The following is a 20525-nucleotide window of genomic DNA, read 5'->3' as shown; positions in this document are numbered from 1 at the left end:
GGCCTCCTTCTGTCTCCTCACTGTCAGTATCTCCCTCAGCCATGGATTCTGAAAATCCTTCAGGGATTGACCCTGCCTTCCCTTCCTCTAATATCCCATTCTATTCCCTCACACCCTATATGGCAGAAGTTCTTATTTATTCATTCAATCGTATTTATTGAGTGCTTACTCAGCTTACTCAGTGTGCACAGCACTGTAGTAAGTGCTTGTAAAGTACAATTCAGCAATAAAGAGAGACAATCCCTGCCCACACTGGGCTTACAGTCTAGAAGGGGAGAGACTGGCATCAAAACAAGTAAACAGGCATCAGTATAAATAAGTAGAAATATAGGTATATACATATTAAAATACGTAAACAGGCATTAATATAAATAGAACTGTAGATATATGCATAAGTGGTGTGGGGCTGGGAGAGAGGAGTAGACCATAGGTATTTATTACCTTTGAGGCAACGTGGCAATGTGGAGGGGAGGGTCAGCTGAGGAAAAGGGGGGCTTAGTCCGGGAGGGCCTCTTGGAGGAGGTGAGCCTTCAGTAGGGCTTTGAAGGGGGAAGTGTGCTAGTTTGGTGGATTTGAGGAGGGTGGGTGATCCAGTGGCAGGACATGAGCCAGGGGTCGATGTCGGGACAGGTGAGAATGAAGCACAGTGAGAAGGTTAGTACCAGGGGAGCAGAGTGAGCGGGCTGGAATGTAGAAGGATAGAAGGGAGGTGAGGTAAGAAGGGGCAGGGTGATGGAAGGCTTTGATGCCAATAGTGATGAGTTTTTGTTCGATATGGAGGTTGATAGGCAACCGCTGGAGATTTTTGAGGAGAGGGGTGGCATGCCCAGAATGTTTCATGAGTGAAGTATATTTTCATCAAGCTCTCTTTCACAGTCATGCTCTAGACATACTAACCCCAACCTATTTCCTCCACCAACTACTAACAAGACTGATCTTCATTTCACATGCAGCTTTCCCACTCATAGTGCTTCCTTTTTCTAACCTGCACCCCAGTGCTCCATCTCCCTTCTCAGTTTACATTACTGTCAGAACTAAAGACAGATTTCCTCTTAGATTAAGAGAACCTGGTGTGGAACCAGGATGGTGTCTGATCTGATTATTTGCTATCTACCCCAGGGCATAGCACAGCACTTGAGCACACAGGGAGGGCTCAATAAATACCTGCATTCTTATTTTTTAGTTTCCCCTCACTTACTCAAATTAACTCAAATTTAACCTGACAATTATAGTAAGCACTTTCTAATGATTTGTCCCCCTCCCTCCCAGCCTCTTTCTCAACTCTGTAATCCCCATATAAGTTCAGCTGCCAGACCTTTGCTCATCCTAGACATGACAAACGGTGGGCTGGTCTTTATCCTCCTCGCTCTGGTTTCTCTTTTGTCCTGCAGGTGTCCTAGAGGTGAGCCAGCATGGACCTGGCCAATGGGAGTTCCTCACTAAACTTCATCCTGCTGGGCTTTCTCAGACCAGCCCTGGCTTGAGCTGCCCCTCTTTGTGATCTTTCTCGTCTCCTACATCCTGATCATCCTGGGAAACGTGACCATCATCCTGCTGTGTCGGGTGAACTCACGACCCCACACCCCCATGTACTTCTTCCTCACCACCCTCTCCTTTCTATATCTCTGTTACACCACCATCACCGTCCCTCAGATGCTAGTCAAACTTCGCAGCACACACAGAACCATCAAGCTATGTTGGCCGTGTGGGTCAGCTCTTCATCTTTCTGGCTTTGGGCTCCAATGAATGTATCCTCCTGATGGCCATGTCCTCTGACCACTTCGTGGCCATCTGCCAACCCCAGCATTACTCCACTATTATGCACCACAGGCTTTGCTTCCAGCTAGTAGCCATCTCATGGTTCAGTGGGGGTCAGCACCTCAGTGCTCCAGTCCACATGGACGCTGAAGATGCCCTGCTGTGGCTGCTACAGAGTGAATAACTACTTCTGCGAGGTGCCTGCCCTGCTCAAGCTGTCCTGTGTCAATACCGTGGCCAATGAGGCAGAGCTCTTCTTCAACAGCTTCCTCTTCCTCCTGATCCCCATGACCCTCATCCTGATCTCCTACTGCTTCATCGTCTGGTCCGTGCTGAGGATCCCACTGGCGAAGGGCCGCAGTTGGGCCTTGGAGCCCTGTGTTTCTCACTTGCTGGTGGTTTTGCTCTTCTTTGGAACGGCCAACTACATGTACCTGCAGCCCCTGCCCCCCATTTCACTGGAGCGTGGAAAGATGATCTCTCTCTTCTATGGGATCAACACCTCCATGTTGAATCCCATCATATACTCTCTGAGGAATAAGGATGTGCACTGTGCTTTCCTGGGACTTGTGTCTAAGGTTCCCTCCCTCAAGGTGTGAGAAGCCTCCTTGAGAAGGTGTGACCAGTGTGATAAGACCTGGGTTTCAGAATCCCCTTTCACTGGCTGGTAAGAGATGAGAGATAGAAAGAACAAGCCAAGATACATTTTTTGTTTAAAAAGGGAAGGATCTTGATATCTTTATTGAGTCCCCTGTATACAGACACAAGAAGAGTATCATAAAAAGGAAGAAGCAGAAACTTAAAGGCTAAAAAGCAGGCTCCCCAAGATCATCTAATATAATTCATTACAACACGGTTTAATGTCTGCGTTCACCTAGTCAATTCAATATGTTAGCAAATTAATTACAACATGGCCTGAGTCACTGGGCTCACCTAGGTCCAAAGCACTATAGTGTGATTCATGGCCATAGCTTACTTGGATACCTCGGTCAAAGCACATTCAGTACAAACATCAATCACAAACACAGCCAGCAGCTACTCAGATTCCCCTTGGTCAAAGGTGCATTCAGTGCAAAAACGGTAGTGAGCTACCTGGCTCACCTAGGTCGAAGTGGAGGTTGGGGGGGGGGGTCTACTCACATACAAATGAGGACCATCCATGTGTCCCATCTTCCTAGAAGTGCCATCATAGAAAGGGGTTCCAAACTCTGTGTAGAGGAGAGTGTTAGACTAGCTAATGGTGGTCATGTCCTGACACAAAGGGCTGTTCTCTGGGCCCGACTCTTATGGGGTCTAGTGTGGCTGAGCTCTGCCTTGTTTTGCTCACTCCAGGGGGAGGCTAAGTGAATACTACTTCCTTATCTCTTTATCAGCATCCATGGTCAGATGTAGCCCAGAGGCATCTGACTTCTAGACCGTGAGCCTGCTGTTGGGTAGGGACCGTCTCTATGTGTTGCCAATTTGTACGTCCCAAGCGCTTAGTACAGTGCTCTGCACACAGTAAGTGCTCAATAAATACGATTGAATAAATACGATTGAATGAATTCTCCTGGAGATAAGAAAGATATGTTACAGATTACCAAGTGTGCTAGCCTGGAGGTAATAGTGACTTGGCCAAAAAAGATGGATTCCAGGCCTTAGGCTGTCACAAAAGGAGGTAACCTTTGTGGCCTCCTCATTTTTAAAAGGATAGAGTGAAATTTATGATATTCAGAGATGTTAATCTCTGATGATAGTCGAGGCAGTGAAGCTTGATGCAAAAACCACGGTACTGGGCTCCAGGAAACTCCAATAAAACTAGCGGCAGCGTGGTCTGGTGGATAGAGCAAGGGCCTGGAAGTTAGAGCATGTGGCTGCTAATCCCTGCATCACCACTTGGTAGTCAAGTGACCTTGTAGAAGTCACATAACTTCTCTGTGCTTCAGTTTCGTTGTCTCTAAATGGAGAGGAAATAACTGCTCTCCCTATCTCTTGGACTGTGACATCCATGGGGGACAGGAATTTTGTCTGATTATCCTCTACACTAATCCATCACTTTACACTGTCCTTGGAAATATAGTAAATTCTTAATAAATACTACATTAAAAATAAACGTACTCCAAGAATAAACTTATTATAGAGAAGTTGAGTCCGAGGCATGACTTAATAACTTTCTAAAGCTATGCATGGTGAGTTGATTGCCGCAACATTGCCAAGATCCACCCTTTCCTCTCCATCCACACCGCTACCCTTCTCGATCAAGCTCTCATCCTATCCCGTCTGGACTACTGCATCAGCCTTCTCTCTGATCTCCCATCCTCATGTCTCTCCCCACTTCAATCCATACTTCATGCTGCTGCCCGGATTGTCTTTGTCCAGAAACGCTCTGGGCATGTTACTCTCCTCCTCAAAAATCTCCAGTGGCTACCAATCAATCTGCACATCAGGCAGAAACTCCTCACCCTGGGCTTCAAGGCTCTCCATCACCTCGCCCCCTCCTACCTCACCTCCCTTCTCTCCTTCTACAGCCCAGTCCGCACCCTCCGCTCCTCTGCCACTAATCTCCTCACCGTACCTCGTTCTCGCCTGTCCCGCCATCGACCCCCGGCCCACGTCATTCCCCGGGCCTGGAATGCCCTCCCTCTGCCCATCCGCCAAGCTACCTCTCTTCCTCCCTTCAAGGCCCTACTGAGACCTCACCTACTCCAGGAGGCCTTCCCAGACTGAGCCCCTTCCTTCCTCTCCCCCTGGTCCCCCTCTCCATCCCCCCCATCTTACCTCCTTCCCTTCCCCACAGCACCTGTTTATATGTATATATGTTTGCACATATTTGTTACTCTAGTTATTTATTTATTTATTTTACTTGTACATATCTATTCTATTTATTTTATTTTGTTAGTATGTTTGGTTTTGTTCTCCGTTTCCCCCTTTTAGACTGTGAGCCCACTGTTGGGTAGGGACTGTCTCTATATGTTACCAACTTGTACTTCCCAAGCGCTTAGTACAGTGCTCTGCACACAGTAAGCGCTCAATAAATACGATTGATGAGGATGAGTTGATTGTTGATTTCTCTCCATTCCACAAAGCGTCCAATAGAATGAAATTTCTTTGAATTGCAACAAGTGAAGTGTTGGGTAGGCTTGGGGAAATCCTTCTTGTCCACATTTATGAATATCTCCTGAATGCAATGCCTCTACTAAGTGCTTGGGAATTACAACAAGAGGCCATGACATGTTTCCTACCTAAAGGAAGCTTACATTAGGGTGAGATGGTTAAACTAATTTGAGGTGATCGAACTCTGAAACGGGACCAGATCAATCAATCGATCAATCAATCAATCGTATTTATTGAGCACTTACTGTGTGCAGATCACTGTACTAAGCGCTTGGGAAGTACAAGTTGGCAACATATAGAGACAGTCCCTACCCAACAGTGGGCTCACAGTCTAAAAGGGGGAGACAGAGAGCAAAACCAAACATACTAACAAAATAAAATAAATAGAATAGATACGTACAAGTAAAATAAACAAATAAATAAATAGAGTAATAAATATGTACAAACATATATACATATATACAGGTGCTGTGGGGAAGGGAAGGAGACAAGATGGGGGGGATGGAGAGGGGGAAGAGGGGGAGAGGAAGGAAGGGGTTCAGTCTGGGAAGGCCTCCTGGAGGAGGTGAGCTCTCAGTAGGGCCTTGAAAGGAGGAAGAGAGCTAGCTTGGTGGATGGGCAGAGGGAGGGCATTCCAGGCCCGGGGGATGATGTGGGCCGGAGGTCGATGGCGGGACAGGCGAGAACGAGGCACGGTGAGGAGATTAGCAGCAGAGGAGTGGAGGGTGTGGGGTGGGCTGTAGAACGAGAGAACGGAGGTGAGGTAGGAGGGGGCGAGGTGATGGAGAGCCTTGAAGCCGAGGGTGAGGAGTTTCTGCCTGATGAGCAGATTGATTGGTAGCCACTGGAGATTTTTGAGGCGGGGAGTAACATGCCCAGAGCGTTTCTGGACAAAGACAATCCGGGCAGCAGCATGAAGTATGGTTTGAAGTGGGGAGAGACACGAGGATGGGAGATCGCAGAGGCGGCTGATATAGTACTCCAGACGGGATAGGATGAGAGCTTGAACGAGCAGGGTAGCGGTTTGGATGGAGAGAAAAGGGTGGATCCTGGCAATGTTGCGGAAGTGAGACCGGCAGGTTTTGGTGATGGCTTGGATGTGAGGGGTGAACGAGAGAGCGGAGTCGAGGATGACACCAAGGTTGCGGGCTTGTGAGACGGGAAGGATGGTAGTGCCATCAACAGAGATGGGAAAGTCAGGGAGAGGGCAGGGTTTGGGAGGGAAGACAAGGAGTTCAGTCTTGGACATGTTGAGTTTTAGGTGGCGGGCAGACATCCAGATGGAGAATTCCTGAAGGCAGGAGGAGATGCGAGTCTGGAGAGAGGGGGAAAGAGCAGGAGCAGAGATGTAGATCTGGGTGCCATCAGCGTAGAGATGATAGTTGAAGCCGTGGGAGCGAATAAGGGCACCAAGGGAGTGAGCGTAGATCGAGAACAGAAGGGGACCAAGCACTGAAGGGGACCAGATAAGATCATAGTGTCTTTATTCCTGGGTGTCTAAAAATAGGTGAGTAGCAGTTGCAGTATTAGTATTTATCATGGGCTTATTGTATGCAAAGCACTGTCGTAAGCACTGGGAAAATTCATTGAGGGCCAGCAATAGTAGATCTAAAAATAAGGTGGGTCAGGTATTGTGGCCAGCAATAATAGGGAAGATGAAATGATCTAAACACAAGACAACATAGAAGACAACATGAAAGTGCAGAATTCTCCAGGACCTGGGCTGAAACTCTCTCCTTTTTATCCGAGAAACCACCACTCTCCCAACTTTCAAAGCTCTCCTAAAATCATATCTTCTTCAGGAGATATTCCATGACTAAAATCCACAATGCCCTTTCCTCAGCTTTGCCTATGCACTCAGCTATATACTTCTTAAACACTTGGCATTCATCCCACACCCAGTCCCACAGCCTATATATACATGTGTACATATCCTTGCACCCTTCCATTTCCCCTATCTGTAAGTTATTTTTTTGTCTTTCTCCCCCGCTTGAATGTAGGCTCCTTGTGGGTCTATGGGGCTCACAGTCTAAGTAGGAGGAAAACAAGTATTGCATCCCCATTTTGTAACTGAGGGAACTGAGAAACAGGGAAGTTAAGTTACTTGCTCATGGTCATGCAGTAGGTTTGTTGTGGAGCCAGGATTAGAATTCAGGTCCTCTGGCTCTCAGGGCCATGTTCTTTCCACTAGGCCGAGCCTGGTCACTCCCGGAGTCAAGGAAGAGAGGTGGCAGAACAGTAAAGGAACTAACTGGGACACCAACTCTGTCCTCCCTCAGGCTGTCAGGGGCAGGAATGCCTGTTGCTGAGCGTGGGAGGGGCTCCACCTGGCCAGTTTTTCACAGAGGCCAGGAGATGCTTCCAGTCAACTCGAGTGCAACAATTCTACCTTCCTGTCACCTGGCCCTGGACACTTTTTCCCAGCTGCTAGTCCCCGAGTGAGGCTCTGAATGATGGGACCTTAGAATGGAGAGATCCCCTTCCTTCTCCATGAGCAGTTAACTCTGCAGCTGGCTGGCTCTCTGATTCTCTCCTGTCTCTTTCTAACCCCAGGCACACACGTAGTAGTAGTAGTAGTAGTAGTAGTAGTAGTAGTAGTAGTAGTAGTAGTAGTAGTAATACTAATCCATCCACCCATCAATCATTGGCATTTATTGAGCATTTACTATGTTGTTATGTATAGAACACTGTACAAAGTGTGTGGGAGAGTACAATACAATAAATTTAGTAGACATCAGTCCTGCCTTCAGGAAACTGAGTTTTTTTCTTACAGATTCACACATTCTAGGCTTTCTTTGTGAAATGACTGAAAATTTATGTCATTGCTCTCCTTGTTCATAAAGTTGGCACTACTACTGGTGTTGCCGATATGGATGCGTGCCACCAGGAATGAAAACCGATATATCTACTGAAGACAATTACACTTTAGTAAGTGGCCAAAATTGCCCGCTAAGGAATTTTAAGAATTTCCTCAAATTTCTCAACTAATTTGCTCTGCCAGTTGCCTACAATAACGCACTAACAATGGGATTTGTAAACTGGACTTGCCATAAGAGAAAAGTGAATCAGTTTTAGTCCCTCATTTTTGTAGGCCACTGAAGAGAAAGAACTCAGTGATTGAGTCCACCTGGAGTAAGGTAATTAAGCAACGTGGTGTAGTGGATAGAGAACAGGCCTGGAATTCAGAAGGTCATGGATTCTAATCCTGGCTCTGCCATTTGTCTCCTGTGTGACCTCAGGTAAGTCACTTTACTTCTCTGTGCCTCAGTTACCTCATCTGTAAAATGGGGATTGAGACTTTGCATCCTAAGTGGGACAGAGACTGTGTCCAACTCGATTTGCTTGTATCCACCCCAGAGCTTGATACATTGCCTGGAACATAGTAAGAGCTTAACAAATACTGTAATCATTAATATTATTTGAAAAATAATTTCTTAATGGTTGAAATATTTACAAACTCTTTTTTAGCATTTAAAGAAGGGGATATATAACTAATACTCTTGAAAGGTAGCACAGAACAACTGAAATTCATTTGGTTGAAGACCTACAGGTAGCATCCCCTCCCCACCCCCATTAGATTGTATATGATGGCATTGCTTCTTTCATTCATTCAATCGTATTTATTGAGTGCTTACTTTGTGCAGAGCACTGTACTAAGCATTTGGGAAGTACATATTGGCAACATATAGAGACAGTCCCTACACAACAGTGGGCTCACAGTCTAGAAGGGGGAGACAGAGAAAAAAACAAAACATATTAACAAAATAAAATGAATAGAATAAATATGTACAAATAAAATAAGTAAATGAATAGAGTAATAAATACATACAAACATACATAAATATATACAGGTACTGTGGGGAGAGGAAGGAGGTAAGGCAGGGGGGATTGAGAGGGGGAGGAAGGGAGAGGAAGGAGGGGGTTCAGTCTGGGAAGGCCTCCTGGAGGAGATGAGCTCTCAGTAGGGGCTTGAAGGGAAGAAGAGAGCTAGCTTGGCGGATGTGCGGAGGGAGGGCATTCCAGGTCAGGGGGATGACGTGGGCCGGGGGTCGACGGCGGGACAGGTGAGAACGAGGCACGGTGAGGAGATTAGCAGCAGAGGAGCGGAGGGTGCGGGGTGGGCTGTAGAAGGAGAGAACGGAGGTGAGGTAGGAGGGGGCGAGGTGATGGAGAGCCTTGAAACCGAGGGTGAGGAGTTTCTGCCTGATGCGTAGGTTGATTGGTAGCCACTGGAGATTTTTGAGGAGGGGAGTAACATACCAGAGCGTTTCTGGACAAAGACAACCCGGGCAGCGGCGTGAAGTATGGATTGAAGTGGGGAGAGACAGGAGGATGGGAGATCGCAGAGGCGGCTGATACAGTAATCCAGACGGGATAGGATGAGAGCTTGAACGAGCAGGGTAGCGGGTTGGATGGAGAGAAAAGGGCGGATCCTGGCAATGTTGCGGAAGTGAGACCGGCAGGTTTTGGTGACGGCTTGGATGTGAGGGGTGAACGAGAGAGCGGAGTCGAGGATGACACCAAGGTTGCGGGCTTGTGAGACGGGCAGGATGGTAGTGCCGTCAACAGTGATGGGAAAGTCAGGGAGAGGGCAGGGTTTGGGAGGGAAGACAAGGAATTCAGTCTTGGATTTGTTGAGTTTTAGGTGGCGGGCAGACATCCAGATGGAGATGTCCTCAAGGCAGGAGGAGATGCGAACCTGGAGGGAAGGAGAGAGAGCAGGGGCCGAGATGTAGATTTGGGTGTCATCAGCTTAGAGATGAGGGTTGAAGCCGTGGGAGCGAATGAGGTCACAAAGGGAGTGAGTGTAGATCGAGAACAGAAGGGGACCAAGAACTGAACCTTGAGGAACCCCCACAGAAAAGGGACGGGAGGGGGAGGAGGAGCCTGTGAAAGAGACTGAGAATGAACGACCAGAGAGATAAGAGGAGAACCAGGAGAAGACGGAGTCTGTGAAGCCAAGGTTGGATAGCGTGTTGAGAAGGGGGTTGTCCACAGTGTCGAATGCAGCTGAGAGGTCGAGGAGGATTAGGATCGAGTATGAGCCGTTGGATTTGACAAGGAGGAGGTCATTGGTGACTTTTGAGAAAGCAGTTTCCGTGGAATGTAGGGGACGGAAGCCAGATTGGAGGAGGTCGAGGAGGGAGTTGGCATTGAGGAATTCGAGGCAGCGCGTGTGGACGACTCGTTCAAAGAGTTTGGAAAGGAATGGTAGGAGGGAGATAGGCGATAATTAGAAGGTGAGGTGGGGTCAAGAGAAGGTTTTTTTAGGATGGGAGAGACATGGGCATGTGTGAAGGCAGAGGGGAAGGAACCAGTGGAGAGTGAGCGGTTGATGATGGAAGTTAAGGAGGGGAGAAGGGACAGAGCGAGAGATTTCATGAGATGAGTGTAAATGGGGTCAGAAGCACGGGTGGCCGGAGTAGCACTTGAGAGGAGGGAGGAGAGCTTCTCTGAGGATACTTCTGGGAAGGATGGGAGAGTAGCAGAGAGCTTTGAGAGCCGGGGCATTGCAGAAGACAGGGAGTGACTTTCAGGAGCTCAGGCCTAATGGATATAATTTTATTAATGACGTAGGAGGCCAGATCGTTGGGGGTGAGGGAAGGAGGAGGGGGAGGAAGCGGGGGACTGAGAAGGGAGTTGAATGCACGGAAGAGCTGACGAGGATGATGAGCATGGGTGTCAATAAGGGAGGAGAAATAGTTTTGTCTGGCCTAGGAGAGGGCTGAGTTAAGGCAGGAAAGGATAAACTTGAAGTGAACGAGGTTGGCACGGTGTTTAGACTTTCGCCAGCAGCGTTCAGCAGTTTGAGCATAAGAGCGAAGGAGGAGGACAGTGGCAGTGATCCAGGGCTGTGGGTTAGTGGTCCGAGAGCGGCAAAGGGAAAGGGGAGTGAGCGAGCCTAGCTGAGTAGAAAGGGTACAGTTGAGAGCAGTAATCTGATCATCAAGATTGGGTAGAGAAGAAAGGGAGGCGAGGTGGGGTGTGAGGCGTTCAGAAAGATGGGTGGGGTTAAGAGAGCGGAAATCTCTATGAGGGAGTAATATGGATTTACAGGGGAAAAGAGTGTGAGTGAGGAGGCAGGTGAGGAGATGATGATCAGAGAGAGGGATTTCAGAGTTGGTGAGGGTGGAGACAGTGCAGCGGTAGGAGATGATGAAGTCGAGGGTGTGACCAAGTTGGTGAGTGGGCGTGATGGGGTGGAGCCCACTGTGAGTGCGGTATCATCATCATCATCATCATCAATCGTATTTATTGAGCGCTTACTGTGTGCAGAGCACTGTACTAAGAGCTTGGGAAGTACAAGTTGGCAACATATCATCATCATCCTCATCAATCGCATTTATTGAGCGCTTACTATGTGCAGAGCACTGTACTAAGCGCTTGGGAAGTACAAATTGGCAACATATAGAGACAGTCCCTACCCAACAGCGGGCTCACAGTCTAAAAGGGGGATACAGAGAACAAAACCAAACATACTAACAAAATAAAATAAATAGAATAGATATGTACAAAATAAATAAATAAATAAATAAATAGAGTAATAAATATGTACAAACATATATACATATATACAGGTGCTGTGGGGAAGGGAAGGTGGTAAGATGGGGGGGATGGAGGGGGGACGAGGGAAAAGGAAGGAAGGGGCTCAGTCTGGTAAGGCCTCCTGGAGGAGGTGAGCTCTCAGCAGGGCCTTGAAGGGAGGAAGAGAGCTAGCTTGGCGGATGGGCAGAGGGAGGGCATTCCAGTCCCGGGGGATGACGTGGGCCGGGGGTCGATGGCGGGACAGGCGAGAGCGAGGTACGGTGAGGAGATCAGCGGTGGAGGAGCGGAGGGTGCAGACTGGGCTGTACAAGGAGAGAAGGGAGGTGAGGTAGGAGGGGGCGAGGTGATGGAGAGCCTTGAAGCCCAGGGTGAGGAGTTTCTGCCTGATGCGCAGATTGATTGGTAGCCACTGAAGATTTTTGAGGAGGGGAGTAATATGCCCAGAGCGTTTCTGGACAAAGATAATCCGGGGAGCAGCATGAAGTATGGATTGAAGTGGGGAGAGACACGAGGATGGGAGATCAGAGAGAAGGCTGATGCAGTAGTCCAGACGGGATAGGGTGAGAGCTTGAATGAGCAGGGTAGTGGTATGGATGGAGAGGAAAGGGCGGATCTTGGCAATGTTGCGGAGCTGAAACCGGCAGGTTTTGGTGACGGCTTGGATGTGAGGGGTGAATGAGAGAGTGGAGTCGAGGATGACACCAAGGTTGCGGGCTCGTGAGACGGGAAGGATGGTAGTGCCGTCAACAGAGATGGGAAAGTCAGGGAGACGGCACGGTTTGGGAGGGAAGACAAGGAGTTCAGTCTTGGACATGTTGAGTTTTAGGTGGCGGGCAGACATCCAGATGGAGATGTCCTGAAGGCAGGAGGAGATGCGAGCCTGGACAGAGGGGGAGAGAGCAGGGGCAGAGATGTAGATCTGACCGGAGTGGCAGGATCCCCAATCAGCAGTTTCAAATGGAAGTATGGAGAGGGAGGGAAGAAGGGGAGAAGAAACATTTCAATGATACAAGGAATCAAGATCATTGGAGTGTAGAACTGCTGAAAACGTTTGGGGAGCCAGCTGTGCAGTCAGATAAGGCCAGATGACACCCTGCATTGGCTCTATTAGAACAGAGGCTGTTAGAAGATTTTGATAGCAGGAGGCAAATAAAAAAAATCAAACTAGTGTCAGGCACTGAAGAGAATAAGCACCCTAGCCCAGCACAGGAATATCTTAGACTCTAAGCTCCTTGTGTGCCGACTAACTATTGTATTGCACTCTCCCAAGAACTTAGTATGGTGCTTTGCCCACAGAAAAGCATTCAGTTAAAGCCACTGATTGATGAACTTGGTATATGGAGCCTTTCTCATCAGATATGACAGAGGGGCCTTGGTTCTGAGACTTCAGGACAGAGAACCTGTGTGAAGAAAATGATTGTAGTGTTTCGTGTATTGTCATTTGCACTCTCTTGTCCCTGCCAGTCAAATTCCAAATTGTGTGATGAGTGCCACGAGAAAGTAGGTGGGCAGGATTGCAACATGTGCAGAAGGACTCATCTATGGCCAAATGGACCAGAGCACAGATCCAGTGACCAGGAGGGTGGTTGCCTTGGTAACTGCTGCTGTTTCCAGCAGGTATTTCCTACTGCCAGAGTCGGGACTAGAGACCTCAACTCCTGATTCTCTAGGTTGTGTTCTTTCCACTGGACTGACAGCATAGAAATGACTGCAGCGCTTGCAGTGATCTTTCCTGCCTCACTCACCCATATGGCCCAAACCTCCTCTTTGACATTGCAGTAGTTTTTAGCTGCAAATAATACCAAAAACATACAAGCCACTGTGTTCAGTGCCCTTTCCCAAAGCAAAGCAACATGGTCTAGTGGAAAGAACACAGGACTGGCAGTTAGAAGACTTGGGTTCCAATTCTGACCCTGCCACCCACCTGCCTTGTGAACTTGGGCAAGTCATTAAATTTATCAAGGCCTCAGTTTCCTCACCAGTACAATGGGAATTTCGATATTTGCTCTCCCTCTCCCATAAGTAGTCTGAACTGATTGTCCTCTATTTACACTCACTGTTTGGCACATAGCAAGAAGTAATAGGTATAGGATTTGTTAGCCATTAACTTCATCCACCGTACTAAGCATTTGGAAAAAAAATACCCAGGTGGGAATTAGACATGATTCCGGGTCCTCAGATGGCTCACAATCTAAAAACTGAAAAGTAGGGAGAGGGGACTGGTGATAAGAAGAGATGAAACAAAATGCTAAGAAAACAAGGAAGCATTCAATCAGTCAGTCAATCATATATATTAATGCTTATTATGTTTGCAGGACTGTATTAACCACTTAAGAGAGTACAATACAACTAAGTTGGTAGACATGTTCCTTCCCCATGGTGAGCTTACAGCCCAGAGGGGGAGACAGACATTAATTTGAATAAGTCAAATATAGATTGGTACATAGTGCTGTGGGAATAAAGGGAGCAAATGCAGTGATGCAGAAGGGAGTGGGAGAAGAGGAAATGAGGGCTTAGTCGAGGAAGGCCTCTTGGAGAAAAAGTGCTTTTAATAAGGATTTGAAGGTGGGGTGAGTGATCATCTTCAACTATAAAGGGGGAAAGAGTTTCAGGAGAGAGGCAGGGCATGTACAAGGGGTCATTAGTGAGATAGCTGAGACTGAGGTACAGTGAATAGGCTGGCATTAGAGGAGTGAAATGTGCAGCCCGAGTTGTTGGAAATCAGTGAGCTGAGGTAGGAGGCGGCAAGCTGATTGAATGCTTTAAAGCCGATGGTAAGGAGCTTCTATTTGGTGTGGAGATGGATGGACAACCGCTGAGGGGGTTCTTGAGAAGTGGGGAAACATGGACTAAACAGTTTTGAAAACAAATAATCTGGGCAGCAGAGTGAAGTATGGATTAGAATGGGGAGAGAGAGAAGAGGCAGGGAGATCAGCAACGAGACTGATTCAGTAACCAAGACAGGCTAGGATAAATGCTTGGATTAAAATGGAAGCACATGACCTAGTAGAAAGAGCACGGGCCTTGGAATCAGAGGGCCTGAGTTCTAATCTTAGCTTCACCATTTACCTTCTCTGTGACCTTGGGCAAGTCAGGGAAGTTCTCTGTGCCTCAGTTTCCTCAATAGTAAAATGATAATCAAATATCTGTTCTCCCTCCTACTTAGGCTGTTAACCCCATGTGGAGGCATTGTGTTCAACCTGATTAAATTGTATAAACCCAGTGCTTAGAACAGTGTTTGGCCTATAGTAGGTGGTTTGCAAATATAATAATCATAATCATAATAATTATATACCAAATATATAGTATATATATATAGTAGTAAATATATGTAGGACACTATTTACTATATATATAGTAAATATGTGTAGGACACTATGGCTAGGAGTGGAATTTCAGGCACTTAACAAATGCCACAGTTGGTACACACTTATTTGATTTGATAATTTGAGCTGGATACGGCACTACTTCCCACTCTGCCTTGCAGTAATACCAGCTTTCCATAGCCTCTGGTCCATACAGACACTCCTTTTTCCTTTTGTGCCTCCCTCAAACTCTTCTCATCACCTTTTCTCAACATGCAACTTTGGAGTTAGCCCATCTGCTGTTTTTTTTTTTTTCTGGCAGGACACAGCTCCATTTCCTGGTTGGTGGATGAGACACTGTCTCATCTTTCCAACATTTCTTTTTCAGACCCTGCTAGCAGCCAGCCTGCTTTATTTTCCTATTCAGCAGGTGCTTGGGCTACCTGCTGCTACTCCACCAGCCAATGGGTTGTAACATAGGGAGGCAAATATGTCTTTTTTACCCTTCATACACGTCACAGTTTGCACCACAGGTTGAAGCAGCGTGGCTCAGTGGAAATAGCATGGGCTTGGGAGTCAGAGGTCATGGGTTCAAATCCTGGATACACCGCTTGTCAGCTGTGCGACTTTGGAAAATTCACTTAACTTCTCTATAGCTCAGTTACCTCATCTGTAAAATGGGGATTAAGATTGTGAGCCCCACATGGGACACCCTGATCACCTTGTATCCTGCCCAGCGCTGAGAACAGTGCTTTGCACATAGTAAGCGCTTAAAAAATACCAAAATTATTGTTATTATCATTATTAGTATTATTATTATTATTACCAGTGATTATTAGGATGTAGGAGGGTATAATGGGAAGATACAAAACCGCACACTCCTAATTGAAGAGAACAAATACAACTACAAATTAATATATGAAGAAATGTCTGTCAGGGACAATGTCAGCTGCCTCTAAAGATATAGAGGGGAGTGCTAAGTGTGTTTTGCAACTGAGCAGAGAGAGTGGATTCAGGTAGGATTATCTGAGGTGGCTGTCTGGAGGAGGTGAGCCTTGAATGGAATTTGGAAGAATGACAGGGGAGTGGTAGGGATAGGTGAATTTACTTGCAGGACGAAATAAGGAGGGGCTTGACAGTGTGGACATGGCATAAGAGATAGCTCAGACGTGGGATGAAATAGTTCATAATAAGCACCCAATAAATAGCACTGATCGATTGATGTGTGGGATATAGAAGATGAATTCTTCTGTTATCAGAAAAGTGCGTAGAGAGTCCAGTCCACTAACACTTTGAAATTTAGGTGCTCTGTGCTACCCTTAGACTGTGAGGCCCGTGTGAGACAGTGACTGAGTCTAACCCGATCATCCTTTATCTCCACCAGAGGTAAGAACAATGTTTATCATATAAGTGCTTAAAATTTCTTATAATTATTCAAGCTTGGAGATGGGTAGTATATTGAGTTTTCCCCACTTTCCATCCCATCCTTATAGCAGTTGTCAATTTTTTCCTTTACCTTTTAAAACATTCTCAGTTATGGTCCATACTATACTCTTTCCAGGGGTTCTCTTGATCCTCTATCTCATACACCATTTTATGGCTCCCATTCTCTTGTCCAAACTCCTTAGGCAGGCTGATTATGCCTTACCCTTCACAGAGATCCTGTGCCCTGCTGCCTGGACTCACTTCCCTGACTTCAGACTCTGTCCAGAACTGACTCCATATTCTGGACTGTTATATTTGGTTATTATTATAATGGTATTTGTGAAGTGCTTGCTATATGTCAAGCACTGTTGCGCTTAGATACAAGTTAATCAGGTCAGACAGTCCCTGCCCCACATGAGGCTCACAGTCCAAGTAGCAGGGAGGACAGGCATTGAATCTCCATTTTACAGATCAGAAAACTTACGCACAGATAAGAAAACACACAGAAAACTTCCCAGAGGAAGAGAGGCATATCCCACCACTTCGCACGCACAGATAAGTTCAATTACTTGCTCAAGGTCACACAACAGATAGGTGATGGAGCTGGGATTAGAACCCCGGAAAAAAGTGGAAGTTCCGGCTAGAGACAGAGACAGTGACAGAGACCAGAGAGAGAAACAGAGAGATAGACAGAGCCGGCGTGCTGTGCTAAATGGTGTGGTGCGGTGCTGTGCTGAGCAGTGCTGCGCGATGCGATGGAGCACTGAGTGGGAGCCATGGAGACGGTGCAGCTGCTTAACCCGCCACAGTTGGATGACGACAGCTTGACGAAACAACCAGAGGAAGTGTTCGCTGTCCTGGAGAAAGTGAGAGAAGGGTCCTATGACAGCGTATTCATAGCTATTCATAAAGAAACGGGTCAGGTTGTGGCGATCAATGAAGTTCCTGTGGAGTCCGACCTGCAGGAGATTATCAAAGAAATCTCCATAATGCAACAGTGTGACAGCCCTCACGTAGTGAAGTACTATGGCAGCTACTTTAAGAACACAGACCTGTGGATCGTCATGGAATATTGTGGTGCTGGCTCCGTGTCGGATATCATCCAATTATGAAATAAAACGCTGATAGAAGATGAAATAGCCACAATACTGCAATCAACACTTAAAGCACTGGAATATCTCCACTTTACGAGGAAAATACACCGTGACATCAAGGCCAGAAACACCTTGTTAAATACTGAAGGCCATGCCAAACTCGCAGATTATGGAGTAGCCGGCCAGTTTACAGTGAGTCAAGAAACCTTTGCTCGTGACCAGTGCCCCCGCAATTCCAACATGCCACTGAAGCCTTTTCTGCAGAAAGGTTTTCCACTCTGTTAACAGTTGCAAATTCTGATAACTTGACACCTGCCCACCTGTTCTGCTTTGTTGTCCGTCTCCCCCTTCTAGACTGTTAGCCCGTTGTCAGGTAGGGACCATCTCTATGTTGCCAACTTGTAGTTCCTAAGCGCTTACTACAGTGCTGTGCACACAGTAAGCGCTCGATAAATGCGATTGAATGAATGAATGAATGGCTCCTTGACTCCCAGGCCTATGTTCTCACCACTAGGTCACGTTGCTTGGTTCTAGTAATGGCTCCACCACAGACTTATTATATCACCCCAGACAAGTCATTTGCTCTCGCTGGGTCTCTGAAAACCAGGAAGAGTCACTCCTGCCCTTTTATCCCGCAACTCCTGACTGAGCCATTGGGTGAACAGATTAGGGTTCATTGAATGTCTTGGGGTCAAAGTGGTTTGGAAATAGAAACCTTCATTCTCGCTCTATCTCCCTCCGTAGGGGCGTCTGCAACATGGACTTCAAGAATGTGAGCTCCCAATGGGTCTTCATTCTTCTGGGCTTCTCTGACAGGCCCTGCTGGGAGATGCCTCTCTTCCTCTGGGTCCTTGTCACTTATATCATGACTCTGGTGGGCAATGTGGCCATCATTTTGGTGTGCCGGCTGGATTCCAAGTTGGATAGCCCCATGTACCTCTTCCTGAGCAACCTGTCTTTCCTGGATCTGTGCTTCACCACCACCACAGTTCCCCAGATGTTGAGGAACCTTTGGCGCCCAGGGAAGACCATCAGCTATGGGGGATGCGTGTCCCAGCTCTACATTTTTCACTTTCTGAGGGCCACTGAGTGCATCCTGCTAGCCATGATGTCCGTGGACCACTACGTGGCCATCTGCAAGCCCTTGCACTACCTGGCCATCATGCATCAGAGTCTCGGCAACCTCTTGGTGACCACAGCCTGGGTCAGTGGCTTGGCCAACTACCTGCTACAGTCCTCACTCACGGTCCAGCTTCCCCTTTGTGGGTGCCAGTGGTCATCGAGATTCCCTGCGTGGACACCTCCTTCAATGTGGCCATTCTTTCATCCCCATTTTCCAGATGAGGTCACTGAGGCCTATTTGTACATATCTATTCTATTTATTTTGTTAGTATGTTTGGTTTGTTCTCTGCCTCCCCCTTTTAGACTGTGAGCCCACTGTTGGGTAGGGACCGTCTCTGTATGTTGCCAACTTGTACTTCCCAAGCGCTTAGTACAGTGCTCTGCACATAGTAAGCGCTCAATAAATACGATTGATGATGATGATGATTCTTTCTGTGGTGGGCACCTTCTATGCGCTGGTGCCCCTGGCTCTCATCCTGGTGTCCTACGCTTCATCACCATTGCAGCGCTAAGGATCCTCTCCTCTGTGGAAGGCACAGGGCTTTCAACATTTGTGGCTCTCATGTTGCCGCGGTCTCACTCTTCTATGGCCCGGTGATGGGGATGTACGTCCAGTCCGCTGCTGACAACTCCCGGGATAAGGCCAAGCTCATGACCCTATTCTACAGCGTCATCACCACAATGTTCAACCCCTTCATTTACACGCTAAGGAACAAAGATGTGAAAGGGGCGTTGAAGAGGCTTCTGCGAAAGAGCAATCAAAGCCGGGATATGAAGGGTGAGGCATGAGGGACTACCCTACCTCACCCGCCACTCCAAAAGAGTTTGGGATTTCATGATTTAAAGAAGAGGTAGAATCCTAGAGTAAAGAATCTGAATCTCTCACTCCGTCCCTCCTCCCCTCCTTAACTTCCGTCTTCAACCGCTCACTCTCCACTGCTTCCTTCCCCTCTGACTTCAAACATGCCCACGTTTCTCCATCCTAAAAAACCCTCTCTTGACTCCACCTCCACTTCTAGTTATCGCCCTGTCTCCCTGCTACCATTCCTTTACAAATTCCTTGAACGAGTCATCTACATGCGCTGCCCTGAATTACTCAATGCCAAATCTCTCCTCAACCCCCTCCAATCTGCCTTCAGTCCCCTACATTCCGACGAAACTGCCCTCTCAAAGGTCACCAATGACCTCCTGCTTGCCAAATCCAACGACTCCTACTCTATTCTAATCGTCCTCGACCTCTCAGCTGCCTTCGATTCTGTGGACCACTCCCTTCTCCTGAATATGGTATCCAACCTTGGCTTCATAGACTCTGTCCTCTCCCGTTTCTCCTCTTATCTCTTCGGCCGTTCATTCTCAGTCTCTTTTGCAGGCTTCTCCTCCCCCTCCCATCCCCTTACTGTAGGGGTTCCTCAAGAGTCAGTTCTTGGTCCCCTTCTGTTCTCTATGCTCACACCCTTGGTGAACTCATTCGCTCCCATGGCTTCAACTACCATCTCTACGGTGATGACACCCAAATCTACATCTCTGCTCCTGCTCTCTCTCCCTCCCTTCAGGCTCGTGTCTCCTCCTGCCTTCAAAACATCTCCATCTGAATGTCTGCCTGCCATCTAAAACTCAATATGTCCAAGACTGAACTCCTTATCTTCCCTCCCAAACCCTGCCCTCTCCCTGACTTTTCCATCACTGTAGATGGCACTACCATCCTTCCCGTCTCACAAGCCTTGGTGTCATCCTCGACTTCGCTCTCTCGTTCACCCCTCATATCCAATCCGTCACCAGAGCCTGCCGGTCTCACCTCCGCAACATCGCCAAGATCTGCCCTTTCCTCTCCATCCAAACCGCTACCCTGCTAGTTCAATCTCTCATCCAATCCCGACTGGATTACTGCATCAGCCTCCTCTCTGATCTCCCATCCTCCTGCCTCTTCCTACTTCAGTCTATACTTCACGCTGCTGCCCAGATCATCTTTGTGCAGAAACGCTCTGGTATGTTACTCCCCCCCTCAAAAATCTCCAGTGGCTACCAATCGACCTACGCACCAGGCAAAAACTCCTCATTCTCGGCTTCAAGGCTCTCCATCACCTCGCCCCCACCTACCTCACCTCCCTTCTTTTCTTCTACAGCCCAGTCCACACCCTCCACTCCTAAACTGATAACCTCCTCACTGTGCCTCGTTCTCGCC

General features: G+C 47.6%; 2 pseudogenes; both read left to right on the top strand.

Annotated features, from left to right (window-relative positions):
• Positions 1-1412: 1412 nt before the first annotated feature.
• On the top strand, positions 1413-2357 carry LOC119923846 (annotated as a pseudogene).
• Positions 2358-17978: 15621 nt separating this feature from the next.
• Positions 17979-19132, top strand: LOC119923845 (annotated as a pseudogene).
• The last annotated feature ends 1393 nt before the right edge of the window (positions 19133-20525 follow it).

This window comes from Tachyglossus aculeatus, unplaced genomic scaffold, assembly GCF_015852505.1.
Source record: "Tachyglossus aculeatus isolate mTacAcu1 unplaced genomic scaffold, mTacAcu1.pri scaffold_298_arrow_ctg1, whole genome shotgun sequence".
NCBI classification, from domain to species: Eukaryota; Metazoa; Chordata; class Mammalia; order Monotremata; family Tachyglossidae; genus Tachyglossus; species Tachyglossus aculeatus.
Note: the sequence above shows the minus strand (reverse complement) of the source record. Positions and strands in the feature narration are given on the sequence as shown.